Source organism: Sander vitreus, unplaced genomic scaffold (genome assembly GCF_031162955.1).
Source record: "Sander vitreus isolate 19-12246 unplaced genomic scaffold, sanVit1 ctg737_0, whole genome shotgun sequence".
Taxonomy (NCBI): Eukaryota; Metazoa; Chordata; class Actinopteri; order Perciformes; family Percidae; genus Sander; species Sander vitreus.
Window position 1 is genome coordinate 1 of NW_027595823.1, and position 10,985 is coordinate 10,985.

General features: G+C 39.6%; 7 non-coding genes and 4 pseudogenes across 7 annotated transcripts; all 11 read left to right on the forward strand.

Annotated features, from left to right (window-relative positions):
* Positions 1-475: 475 nt before the first annotated feature.
* LOC144514893 (5S ribosomal RNA) lies at positions 476-597 on the forward strand (annotated as a pseudogene).
* Positions 598-1,469: 872 nt separating this feature from the next.
* On the forward strand, positions 1,470-1,587 carry LOC144514897 (5S ribosomal RNA). The gene has a single exon (XR_013501617.1). It is a non-coding gene; the product is annotated as a 5S ribosomal RNA (ribosomal RNA).
* An 866-nt stretch (positions 1,588-2,453) lies between these two features.
* On the forward strand, positions 2,454-2,574 carry LOC144514890 (5S ribosomal RNA; annotated as a pseudogene).
* An 867-nt stretch (positions 2,575-3,441) lies between these two features.
* Positions 3,442-3,559, forward strand: LOC144514894 (5S ribosomal RNA). Its single transcript, XR_013501614.1, has one exon. It is a non-coding gene; the product is annotated as a 5S ribosomal RNA (ribosomal RNA).
* An 876-nt stretch (positions 3,560-4,435) lies between these two features.
* On the forward strand, positions 4,436-4,553 carry LOC144514889 (5S ribosomal RNA). The gene has a single exon (XR_013501613.1). It is a non-coding gene; the product is annotated as a 5S ribosomal RNA (ribosomal RNA).
* An 862-nt stretch (positions 4,554-5,415) lies between these two features.
* On the forward strand, positions 5,416-5,536 carry LOC144514891 (5S ribosomal RNA; annotated as a pseudogene).
* Positions 5,537-6,408: 872 nt separating this feature from the next.
* Positions 6,409-6,527, forward strand: LOC144514887 (5S ribosomal RNA). The gene has a single exon (XR_013501612.1). It is a non-coding gene; the product is annotated as a 5S ribosomal RNA (ribosomal RNA).
* An 874-nt stretch (positions 6,528-7,401) lies between these two features.
* LOC144514886 (5S ribosomal RNA) lies at positions 7,402-7,520 on the forward strand. Its single transcript, XR_013501611.1, has one exon. It is a non-coding gene; the product is annotated as a 5S ribosomal RNA (ribosomal RNA).
* Positions 7,521-8,385: 865 nt separating this feature from the next.
* Positions 8,386-8,504, forward strand: LOC144514895 (5S ribosomal RNA). The gene has a single exon (XR_013501615.1). It is a non-coding gene; the product is annotated as a 5S ribosomal RNA (ribosomal RNA).
* Positions 8,505-9,368: 864 nt separating this feature from the next.
* Positions 9,369-9,488, forward strand: LOC144514892 (5S ribosomal RNA; annotated as a pseudogene).
* An 863-nt stretch (positions 9,489-10,351) lies between these two features.
* On the forward strand, positions 10,352-10,470 carry LOC144514896 (5S ribosomal RNA). The gene has a single exon (XR_013501616.1). It is a non-coding gene; the product is annotated as a 5S ribosomal RNA (ribosomal RNA).
* Positions 10,471-10,985: the final 515 nt, after the last annotated feature.

Here is a 10,985-nt window from a genome sequence, read left to right on the forward strand (position 1 = left end):
CTTGTTCTTCAAGATTATGCCAATCTGGATAGTTTTGAAGATATCTACATTTTGGACTTGCAATTTATGGAAGATCTACAAGTCACTCAAGTCTGAGTAAAGGTAAAGTTCAAAAGAATTGAGAAATAATTACAGTAATGAAAAAATAAACATGGAAATACATACATGTAAGAATACATATAGCAACAGGCTAAATGAATGAATAAATATGGAACAAAACAAATGAAAGAATGCTTAAAAAATACAGCAGTGTTAATTACAGTACCGAAAAAAAAGAGAGCAAAAAGCAATTCAACTTGTTGGTTCAAGATGAATGTAGTTGAACTACCAGAGAGCTACTGCAAAATGTATAGGTGCACTACTAGTGTGATTACATGTAGTTGAGTACTCTCAACCCCAAACTGCGTCTTTCAACAGTTTTGAGAACCTCTGGGGTTCATCGTCTTTAAATAGCTTGTTTTCACTTGGTACACTCGCTTACGGCCATACTCACCCTGAACACGCCCGATCTCGTCCGATCTCGGAAGCTAAGCAGGGTCGGGTCAGTGGTCAGTACTTGGATGGGAGACCGCCTGGGAATACCCGGTGCTGTAAGCTTTTTCTTTTTCCGTCAGCAGAGGGCTGCTAGTAATGGTCAGCAATGAAGCAAAGCAAAACACTGTCTTCATTTTCTGAGCTCACTAGATGCCACTTTCTGTTCAACAAAGGGTTGAAAACACACTGAATTGCCATTCCTTTAACCCTTTTCTTTGAACATAGATTGAGTGAGCTTAGAAAATAAAGACAGTGGTTTGCAAAGCTTCATTTCACCATCGCCAGAGGGCGCTACTCCTCCTTTGCTGGAGACAGAGCTGACAAGGAAACTGTACGGAGGATGCAACTTTTTTTTTGGAAGCAACATCTTTAATTAAAACTAAAATAAACAACCTCACAGTGTTCAACAATTCAAGTAGGAGTTCATGCACTTTGACCATGAATTCTTTGTTCTTGTTCTTCAAGATTGTGCCGATCTGGATAGTTTTGAAATCAAAGATATCTACATTTTGGATCATGCAAATTTACGGAAGATCGACAAGTCACTCAAGTCTGAGTAAAGGTAAAGTTCAAAAGAATTGAGAAATAATTACAGTAATGAAAAAATAAACATGGAAATACATACATGTAAGAATACATATAGCAACAGGCTAAATGAATGAATAAATATGGAACAAAACAAATGAAAGAATGCTTAAAAATACAGCAGTGTTAATTACAGTACCGAAAAAAAGAGAGCAAAAAAGCAATTCAACTTGTTGGTTCGAAGATGAATGTAGTTGAACTACCAGAGAGCTACTGCAAAATGTATAGGTGCACTACTAGTGTGATTACATGTAGTTGAGTACTCCTCAACCCCAAACTGCGTCTTCAACAGTTTTGAGAACCTCTGGGGTTCATCGCCTTTAAATAGCTTGTTTTCACTTGGTACACTCGCCACGGCCATACCACCCTGAACACGCCCGATCTCGTCCGATCTCGGAAGCTAAGCAGGGTCGGGCCGGGTCAGTACTTGGATGGGAGACCGCCTGGGAATACCCGGTGCTGTAAGCTTTTTCTTTCCGTCAGCAGAGGGCGCTAGTAATGGTCAATGAAGCAAAGCAAAACACTGTCTTCATTTTCTGAGCTCACTAGATGCCACTTTCTGTTCAACAAAGGGTTGAAAACACACTGAATTGCCATTCCTTTAACCCTTTTCTTTGAACAGAGATTGCCATCTAGTGAGCTTAGAAAATAAAGACAGTGGTTTGCAAAGCTTCATTTCACCATCGCCAGAGGGCGCTACTCCTCCTTTGCTGGAGACAGAGCTGACAAGGAAACTGTACGGAGGATGCAACTGGAAGCAACATCTTTAATTAAAACTAAAATAAACAACCTCACAGTGTTCAACAATTCAAGTAGGAGTTCATGCACTTTGACCATGAATTCTTTGTTCTTGTTCTTCAAGATTGTGCCGATCTGGATAGTTTTGAAATCAAAGATATCTACATTTTGGATCATGCAAATTTACGGAAGACTACAAGTCACTCAAGTCTGAGTAAAGGTAAAGTTCAAAAGAATTGAGAAATAATTACAGTAATGAAAAAATAAACATGGAAATACATACATGTAAGAATACATATAGCAACAGGCTAAATGAATGAATAAATATGGAACAAAACAAATGAAAGAATGCTTAAAAATACAGCAGTGTTAATTACAGTACCGAAAAAAAAGAGAGCAAAAAAGCAATCCAACTTGTTGGTTCGAAGATGAATGTAGTTGAACTACCAGAGAGCTACTGCAAAATGTATAGGTGCACTACTAGTGTGATTACATGTAGTTGAGTACTCCTCAACCCCCAAACTGCGCTCTTCAACAGTTTTGAGAACCTCTGGGGTTCATCGTCTTTAAATAGCTTGTTTTCACTTGGTACACTCGCTTACGGCCATACCACTCCTGAACACGCCCCGATCTCGTCCCGATCTCGGAAGCTAAGCAGGGTCGGGCCGGGTCAGTACTTGATGGGAGACCGCCTGGGAATACCCGGTGCTGTAAGCTTTTCTTTTCCGTCAGCAGAGGGCGCTAGTAATGGTCAAATGAAGCAAAGCAAAACACTGTCTTCATTTTCTGAGCTCACTAGATGCCACTTTCTGTTCAACAAAGGGTTGAAAACACACTGAATTGCCATTCCTTTAACCCTTTTCTTTGAACATAGATTGAGTGAGCTTAGAAAATAAAGACAGTGGTTTGCAAAGCTTCATTTCACCATCGCCAGAGGGCGCTACTCCTCCTTTGCTGGAGACAGAGCTGACAAGGAAACTGTACGGAGGATGCAACTTTTTTTTTGGAAGCAACATCTTTAATTAAAACTAAAATAAACAACCTCACAGTGTTCAACAATTCAAGTAGGAGTTCATGCACTTTGACCATGAATTCTTTGTTCTTGTTCTTCAAGATTGTGCCGATCTGGATAGTTTTGAAATCAAAGATATCTACATTTTGGATCATGCAAATTTACGGAAGACGACAAGTCACTCAAGTCTGAGTAAAGGTAAAGTTCAAAAGAATTGAGAAATAATTACAGTAATGAAAAAATAAACATGGAAATACATACATGTAAGAATACATATAGCAACAGGCTAAATGAATGAATAAATATGGAACAAAACAAATGAAAGAATGCTTAAAAATACAGCAGTGTTAATTACAGTACCGAAAAAAAGAGAGCAAAAAAGCAATTCAACTTGTTGGTTCGAAGATGAATGTAGTTGAACTACCAGAGAGCTACTGCAAAATGTATAGGTGCACTACTAGTGTGATTACATGTAGTTGAGTACTCCTCAACCCCAAACTGCGTCTTCAACAGTTTTGAGAACCTCTGGGGTTCATCGTCTTTAAATAGCTTGTTTTCACTTGGTACACTCCGCTTACGGCCATACCACTCTGAACACGCCCGATCTCGTCCGATCTCGGAAGCTAAGCAGGGTCGGGCCGGGTCAGTACTTGATGGGAGACCGCCTGGGAATACCCGGTGCTGTAAGCTTTTTCTTTTTCCGTCAGCAGAGGGCGCTAGTAATGGTCAAATGAAGCAAAGCAAAACACTGTCTTCATTTTCTGAGCTCACTAGATGCCACTTTCTGTTCAACAAAGGGTTGAAAACACACTGAATTGCCATTCCTTTAACCCTTTTCTTTGAACAGAGATTGCCATCTAGTGAGCTTAGAAAATAAAGACAGTGGTTTGCAAAGCTTCATTTCACCATCGCCAGAGGGCGCTACCCTCCTTTGCTGGAGACAGAGCTGACAAGGAAACTGTACGGAGGATGCAACTTTTTTTTGGAAGCAACATCTTTAATTAAAACTAAAATAAACAACCTCACAGTGTTCAACAATTCAAGTAGGAGTTCATGCACTTTGACCATGAATTCTTTGTTCTTGTTCTTCAAGATTGTGCCGATCTGGATAGTTTTGAAATCAAAGATATCTACATTTTGGATCATGCAAATTTACGGAAGACGACAAGTCACTCAAGTCTGAGTAAAGGTAAAGTTCAAAAGAATTGAGAAATAATTACAGTAATGAAAAAAATAAACATGGAAATACATACATGTAAGAATACATATAGCAACAGGCTAAATGAATGAATAAATATGGAACAAAACAAATGAAAGAATGCTTAAAAATACAGCAGTGTTAATTACAGTACCGAAAAAAAGAGAGCAAAAAAAGCAATTCAACTTGTTGGTTCGAAGATGAATGTAGTTGAACTACCAGAGAGCTACTGCAAAATGTATAGGTGCACTACTAGTGTGATTACATGTAGTTGAGTACTCCTCAACCCCAAACTGCGTCTTTCAACAGTTTTGAGAACCTCTGGGGTCTCATCGTCTTTAAATAGCTTGTTTTCACTTGGTACACTCGCTACGGCCATACCACTCTGAACACGCCCGATCTCGTCCGATCTCGGAAGCTGAGCAGGGTCGGGCCGGGTCAGTACTTGGATGGGAGACCGCCTGGGAATACCCGGTGCTGTAAGCTTTTCTTTTCCGTCAGCAGAGGGCGCTTAGTAATGGTCAATGAAGCAAAGCAAAACACTGTCTTCATTTTCTGAGCTCACTAGATGCCACTTTCTGTTCAACAAAGGGTTGAAAACACACTGAATTGCCATTCCTTTAACCCTTTTCTTTGAACAGAGATTGCCATCTAGTGAGCTTAGAAAATAAAGACAGTGGTTTGCAAAGCTTCATTTCACTATCGCCAGAGGGCGCTACTCCTCCTTTGCTGGAGACAGAGCTGACAAGGAAACTGTACGGAGGATGCAACTGGAAGCAACATCTTTAATTAAAACTAAAATAAACAACCTCACAGTGTTCAACAATTCAAGTAGGAGTTCATGCACTTTGACCATGAATTCTTTGTTCTTGTTCTTCAAGATTGTGCCGATCTGGATAGTTTTGAAATCAAAGATATCTACATTTTGGATCATGCAAATTTACGGAAGACGACAAGTCACTCAAGTCTGAGTAAAGGTAAAGTTCAAAAGAATTGAGAAATAATTACAGTAATGAAAAAATAAACATGGAAATACATACATGTAAGAATACATATAGCAACAGGCTAAATGAATGAATAAATATGGAACAAAACAAATGAAAGAATGCTTAAAAATACAGCAGTGTTAATTACAGTACCGAAAAAAAGAGCAAAAAAGCAATCCAACTTGTTGGTTCGAAGATGAATGTAGTTGAACTACCAGAGAGCTACTGCAAAATGTATAGGTGCACTACTAGTGTGATTACATGTAGTTGAGTACTCCTCAACCCCAAACTGCGTCTTCAACAGTTTTGAGAACCTCTGGGGGTTCATCGCCTTTAAATAGCTTGTTTTCACTTGGTACACTCGCTACGGCCATACCACTCCTGAACACGCCCGATCTCGTCCCGATCTCGGAAGCTAAGCAGGGTCGGGCCGGGTCAGTACTTGGATGGGAGACCGCCTGGGAATACCCGGTGCTGTGTTTTTCTTTTCCGTCAGCAGAGGGCGCTAGTAATGGTCAAATGAAGCAAAGCAAAACACTGTCTTCATTTTCTGAGCTCACTAGATGCCACTTTCTGTTCAACAAAGGGTTGAAAACACACTGAATTGCCATTCCTTTAACCCTTTTCTTTGAACAGAGATTGCCATCTAGTGAGCTTAGAAAAATAAAGACAGTGGTTTGCAAAGCTTCATTTCACCATCGCCAGAGGGCGCTACTCCTCCTTTGCTGGAGACAGAGCTGACAAGGAAACTGTACGGAGGATGCAACTTTTTTTTTGGAAGCAACATCTTTAATTAAAACTAAAATAAACAACCTCACAGTGTTCAACAATTCAAGTAGGAGTTCATGCACTTTGACCATGAATTCTTTGTTCTTGTTCTTCAAGATTGTGCCGATCTGGATAGTTTTGAAATCAAAGATATCTACATTTTGGATCATGCAAATTTACGGAAGATCTACAAGTCACTCAAGTCTGAGTAAAGGTAAAGTTCAAAAGAATTGAGAAATAATTACAGTAATGAAAAAATAAACATGGAAATACATACATGTAAGAATACATATAGCAACAGGCTAAATGAATGAATAAATATGGAACAAAACAAATGAAAGAATGCTTAAAAATACAGCAGTGTTAATTACAGTACCGAAAAAAAGAGAGCAAAAAAGCAATTCAACTTGTTGGTTCGAAGATGAATGTAGTTGAACTACCAGAGAGCTACTGCAAAATGTATAGGTGCACTACTAGTGTGATTACATGTAGTTGAGTACTCCTCAACCCCAAACTGCGTCTTCAACAGTTTTGAGAACCTCTGGGGTTCATCGCCTTTAAATAGCTTGTTTTCACTTGGTACACTCGCTACGGCCATACCACTCCTGAACACGCCCGATCTCGTCCGATCTCGGAAGCTAAGCAGGGTCGGGCCGGGTCAGTACTTGGATGGGAGACCGCCTGGGAATACCCGGTGCTGTAAGCTTTTTCTTTTCCGTCAGCAGAGGGCGCTAGTAATGGTCAAATGAAGCAGCAAAACACTGTCTTCATTTTCTGAGCTCACTAGATGCCACTTTCTGTTCAACAAAGGGTTGAAAACACACTGAATTGCCATTCCTTTAACCCTTTTCTTTGAACAGAGATTGCCATCTAGTGAGCTTAGAAAATAAAGACAGTGGTTTGCAAAGCTTCATTTCACTATCGCCAGAGGGCGCTACTCCTCCTTTGCTGGAGACAGAGCTGACAAGGAAACTGTACGGAGGATGCAACTTTTTTTTTGGAAGCAACATCTTTAATTAAAACTAAAATAAACAACCTCACAGTGTTCAACAATTCAAGTAGGAGTTCATGCACTTTGACCATGAATTCTTTGTTCTTGTTCTTCAAGATTGTGCCGATCTGGATAGTTTTGAAATCAAAGATATCTACATTTTGGATCATGCAAATTTACGGAAGATCGACAAGTCACTCAAGTCTGAGTAAAGGTAAAGTTCAAAAGAATTGAGAAATAATTACAGTAATGAAAAAATAAACATGGAAATACATACATGTAAGAATACATATAGCAACAGGCTAAATGAATGAATAAATATGGAACAAAACAAATGAAAGAATGCTTAAAAATACAGCAGTGTTAATTACAGTACCGAAAAAAAGAGAGCAAAAAAAGCAATTCAACTTGTTGGTTCGAAGATGAATGTAGTTGAACTACCAGAGAGCTACTGCAAAATGTATAGGTGCACTACTAGTGTGATTACATGTAGTTGAGTACTCCTCAACCCCCAAACTGCGCCTTTCAACAGTTTTGAGAACCTCTGGGGTTCATCGCCTTTAAATAGCTTGTTTTCACTTGGTACACTCGCTACGGCCATACCACCCTGAACACGCCCGATCTCGTCCGATCTCGGAAGCTAAGCAGGGTCGGGCCGGGTCAGTACTTGGATGGGAGACCGCCTGGGAATACCCGGTGCTGTAGCTTTTCTTTTTCCGTCAGCAGAGGGCGCTAGTAATGGTCAAATGAAGCAGCAAAACACTGTCTTCATTTTTCTGAGCTCACTAGATGCCACTTTCTGTTCAACAAAGGGTTGAAAACACACTGAATTGCCATTCCTTAACCCTTTTCTTTGAACAGAGATTGAGTGAGCTTAGAAAATAAAGACAGTGGTTTGCAAAGCTTCATTTCACTATCGCCAGAGGGCGCTACTCCTCCTTTGCTGGAGACAGAGCTGACAAGGAAACTGTACGGAGGATGCAACTTTTTTTTTGGAAGCAACATCTTTAATTAAAACTAAAATAAACAACCTCACAGTGTTCAACAATTCAAGTAGGAGTTCATGCACTTTGACCATGAATTCTTTGTTCTTGTTCTTCAAGATTGTGCCGATCTGGATAGTTTTGAAATCAAAGATATCTACATTTTGGATCATGCAAATTTACGGAAGATCGACAAGTCACTCAAGTCTGAGTAAAGGTAAAGTTCAAAAGAATTGAGAAATAATTACAGTAATGAAAAAATAAACATGGAAATACATACATGTAAGAATACATATAGCAACAGGCTAAATGAATGAATAAATATGGAACAAAACAAATGAAAGAATGCTTAAAAATACAGCAGTGTTAATTACAGTACCGAAAAAAAGAGAGCAAAAAAGCAATTCAACTTGTTGGTTCGAAGATGAATGTAGTTGAACTACCAGAGAGCTACTGCAAAATGTATAGGTGCACTACTAGTGTGATTACATGTAGTTGAGTACTCCTCAACCCCAAACTGCGCTCTTCAACAGTTTTGAGAACCTCTGGGGTTCATCGTCTTTAAATAGCTTGTTTTCACTTGGTACACTCGCTACGGCCATACCACCCTGAACACGCCCGATCTCGTCCGATCTCGGAAGCTAAGCAGGGTCGGGCCGGGTCAGTACTTGGATGGGAGACCGCCTGGGAATACCCGGTGCTGTGTTTTTCTTTTCCGTCAGCAGAGGGCGCTAGTAATGGTCAAATGAAGCAAAGCAAAACACTGTCTTCATTTTCTGAGCTCACTAGATGCCACTTTCTGTTCAACAAAGGGTTGAAAACACACTGAATTGCCATTCCTTTAACCCTTTTCTTTGAACAGAGATTGAGTGAGCTTAGAAAATAAAGACAGTGGTTTGCAAAGCTTCATTTCACCATCGCCAGAGGGCGCTACTCCTCCTTTGCTGGAGACAGAGCTGACAAGGAAACTGTACGGAGGATGCAACTTTTTTTTTTGGAAGCAACATCTTTAATTAAAACTAAAATAAACAACCTCACAGTGTTCAACAATTCAAGTAGGAGTTCATGCACTTTGACCATGAATTCTTTGTTCTTGTTCTTCAAGATTGTGCCGATCTGGATAGTTTTGAAATCAAAGATATCTACATTTTTGGATCATGCAAATTTACGGAAGACGACAAGTCACTCAAGTCTGAGTAAAGGTAAAGTTCAAAAGAATTGAGAAATAATTACAGTAATGAAAAAATAAACATGGAAATACATACATGTAAGAATACATATAGCAACAGGCTAAATGAATGAATAAATATGGAACAAAACAAATGAAAGAATGCTTAAAAAATACAGCAGTGTTAATTACAGTACCGAAAAAAAAGAGCAAAAAAGCAATTCAACTTGTTGGTTCGAAGATGAATGTAGTTGAACTACCAGAGAGCTACTGCAAAATGTATAGGTGCACTACTAGTGTGATTACATGTAGTTGAGTACTCTCAACCCCAAACTGCGTCTTCAACAGTTTTGAGAACCTCTGGGGTTCATCGTCTTTAAATAGCTTGTTTTCACTTGGTACACTCGCTACGGCCATACCACTCCTGAACACGCCCGATCTCGTCCGATCTCGGAAGCTAAGCAGGGTCGGGCCGGGTCAGTACTTGGATGGGAGACCGCCTGGGAATACCCGGTGCTGTGCTTTTTCTTTCCGTCAGCAGAGGGCGTTAGTAATGGTCAAATGAAGCAAAGCAAAACACTGTCTTCATTTTCTGAGCTCACTAGATGCCACTTTCTGTTCAACAAAGGGTTGAAAACACACTGAATTGCCATTCCTTTAACCCTTTTCTTTGAACATAGATTGAGTGAGCTTAGAAAATAAAGACAGTGGTTTGCAAAGCTTCATTTCACCATCGCCAGAGGGCGCTACTCCTCCTTTGCTGGAGACAGAGCTGACAAGGAAACTGTACGGAGGATGCAACTTTTTTTTTGGAAGCAACATCTTTAATTAAAACTAAAATAAACAACCTCACAGTGTTCAACAATTCAAGTAGGAGTTCATGCACTTTGACCATGAATTCTTTGTTCTTGTTCTTCAAGATTGTGCCGATCTGGATAGTTTTGAAATCAAAGATATCTACATTTTGGATCATGCAAATTTACTGAAGATCTACAAGTCACTCAAGTCTGAGTAAAGGTAAAGTTCAAAAGAATTGAGAAATAATTACAGTAATGAAAAAAATAAACATGGAAATACATACATGTAAGAATACATATAGCAACAGGCTAAATGAATGAATAAATATGGAACAAAACAAATGAAAGAATGCTTAAAAATACAGCAGTGTTAATTACAGTACCGAAAAAAGAGAGCAAAAAAGCAATTCAACTTGTTGGTTCAAGATGAATGTAGTTGAACTACCAGAGAGCTACTGCAAAATGTATAGGTGCACTACTAGTGTGATTACATGTAGTTGAGTACTCCTCAACCCCAAACTGCGTCTTCAACAGTTTTGAGAACCTCTGGGGTTCATCGTCTTTAAATAGCTTGTTTTCACTTGGTACACTCGCTACGGCCATACCACCCTGAACACGCCCGATCTCGTCCGATCTCGGAAGCTAAGCAGGGTCGGGCCGGGTCAGTACTTGGATGGGAGACCGCCTGGGAATACCCGGTGCTGTGTTTTTCTTTCCGTCAGCAGAGGGCGCTAGTAATGGTCAAATGAAGCAAAGCAAAACACTGTCTTCATTTTCTGAGCTCACTAGATGCCACTTTCTGTTCAACAAAGGGTTGAAAAACACACTGAATTGCCATTCCTTTAACCCTTTTCTTTGAACAGAGATTGCAAAGTGAGCTTAGAAAATAAAGACAGTGGTTTGCAAAGCTTCATTTCACTCATCGCCAGAGGGCGCTACTCTCCTTTGCTGGAGACAGAGCTGACAAGGAAACTGTACGGAGGATGCAACTGGAAGCAACATCTTTAATTAAAACTAAAATAAACAACCTCACAGTGTTCAACAATTCAAGTAGGAGTTCATGCACTTTGACCATGAATTCTTTGTTCTTGTTCTTCAAGATTGTGCCGATCTGGATAGTTTTGAAATCAAAGATATCTACATTTTGGATCATGCAAATTTACGGAAGACGACATGTCACTCAAGTCTGAGTAAAGGTAAAGTTCAAAAGAATTGAGAAATAATT